General features: G+C 30.6%; 1 protein-coding gene across 1 annotated transcript in view; it reads left to right on the forward strand.

Moving 5' to 3' along the window:
* The window catches only part of LOC118735180, a 134,930-nt gene that overhangs the window by 34,345 nt on the left and 98,184 nt on the right, over positions 1-2,401 (forward strand). The gene's annotated exons all lie outside the window — the stretch shown is intronic.

A 2,401-nucleotide genomic window follows, 5' to 3' on the forward strand; every position in this document is an offset into this window, starting at 1 on the left:
TGCGCAAATAAAACATAAAAAACTCGAGTTACTTAATGTTGAGACTGCTAACGAAATAATGAATTTGGAGGGTTTATTTTCGAGGCTAGAACGAGAAGCCAGCAATCACAGCATTAAAAGCATTGAATGGCCTAAAGATGATGTAATTTTTAAACATTTTTCTATTACAAACTTGAAAACCAGCGGAAATAAAATTTTAAAGTCTTTACAAATTATACTAACAGATACCGTAGAAACTGTCACTGATGACGACAAAAAATTAAAACTAATGGCAATTTACCACGACGACCCGATCGCAGGCGGACACTGCGGAATGAAAAAATTGTACGCGAAAATTCGAACAAAATATTATTGGAAATACATGACCCGTGACATTGCGAAATTTGTCAAAAACTGCGACAAATGTCTTTTGAATAAAGTCAAACCTAAAGTAAAAGAAAATTTGATTTTAACGCCAACCCCTATTAAACCATTTGATTTATTAGTAATAGACACGATAGGACCTTTACCAGAATCCAAATATGGCAACAAGTTCGCTGTTACAATGATTTGTGATCTAACAAAATATCTGGTAACAGTAGCTATACCAGATAAATCTGCTAAAACTATTGCTTCTGCTATCTTTGAAACTTTTATATTAACCTATGGCATCATGAATTTAATTAAATCAGACTTCGGAACAGAATTAAAAAATTTTATCAGAGCTAACCAAACTTTTAAATATCAGGCACGATTTTTCAACAGCAAACCATCACGAAACTGTTGGCACAATAGAACGGAACCATAGAGTTTTCAACGAGTACTTGCGCGCATATATGAACGAAACATATGCTGACTGGGGCACGTATTTAAAATATTTTACTTTCTTACACAATACCACGTCCAGCACAGTTTTTGATAATAAATTTACCCCTTTTGAATTACTTTTTGGCAAAAAAACCATTTTACCACATGAATTGCAAAAGATTGAAATAGACCCAATCTATAACGTTGAAAATTATGCTAAGGAAGTAAAATATCGTATGCAAAAACCACATGCGTTAGCTAAAGAGTTGATTAACAAACATAAAATTCAAAGAAAGCAAACTTACGACACGCATGCACGTCCTTTACTTGTAAACAAAAATGATATAGTTTTAGTTCAAAAGGAGCCCCGTGACAAACACAAAAGCATAGACCAGGGCCCGTACGTAGTGACAAAAGTAGACGGTGTGAACGTAACTATATTTGACAAAGACAAAAACAGATTAGGAACTATTCACAAAAACAGAATCCAAAAAGTTAGCTAACAGTCGAAATCTTAACCGATTTTAAAAAGTTCCATTTCACTCAATTTTATATTAATTAAAAATACAATTTGAACATTGAATTAATTTAATGCACATAATTAACAAAGATTTGCACATTACTGCGTTCCGAATTCGAAAACACGAACGTATATTAAAATATAAAATAAGATTTGAAAAATATTTTATGTACCCAAAATTCCTATTTTCAATCATTTAAAAATACCTAATTAAATTTAATGTATAAAACGAAACTTTAAAATATCAAGATTTCATATATCCCTAAAGTAGCCGCTTGGCTCACAGAAAAATTGTTGCATAAATATTTAAACAACAACAAAAAAATAAAGTTTTGAATTTCAATATTTTTAATAAATTTTAGTAAAATCACATAGTTAATTCACTATACAATATAGATAAATAACGTACATATAGATAAAATAACGTACACATATGTATATGTTTTAATTAATTTAAAATCTACTGTAAATATACATATACATCTACTGCAAATCAGGCTTCAACTACTATATTAATACTATTATAAATACGAAATATGTTTACTCTTAACTGTATTATTTATACGATAATTATGAAATTAATTACTTATTAATAAACTAATTTACTAATTAGAACCACATAATTACATTTAGTATTCAATCCAATTTTTAGAAAAACTAAATTGTTCTGAACAAACGAAAGTAAAAACGGAAGGAAAATTCCCAACGCATTTAAAATTCGTTCCTTCAAAACAATTTAACCTGAATTTGCTACGGACAAGAATAATGTGGCAAACTTGATCAATTTGCCAAATTCTTCTTTTTCCAAAGGAGGGTGATGTAATGCAATCAAGCATACGTTTTACCTTATATGAATTCGCCTTTTACTAATCTATTACAATTAAGAATTAAGAAGTTACGATATTGAAAAATGCAACCCTGTTGCATTGCGAAAACAGCTAACGTTAAGTAAAAAAGTTTAAAATAAATTGGTGTCATTCCATACGCGCCATTAAACTCGAAAAGACGTGTTCCTAATTTTAAAGTTTCAAGAGTTCGGTCTCCCGGCCTTCGGGCACGTACAGACCCGGAAGCCAAGCGGAAATACCTGCCAAC

This window comes from Rhagoletis pomonella, unplaced genomic scaffold, assembly GCF_013731165.1.
Source record: "Rhagoletis pomonella isolate Grant_MI unplaced genomic scaffold, Rhpom_1.0 Rhpom_scaffold_00003, whole genome shotgun sequence".
NCBI lineage: Eukaryota > Metazoa > Arthropoda > Insecta > Diptera > Tephritidae > Rhagoletis > Rhagoletis pomonella.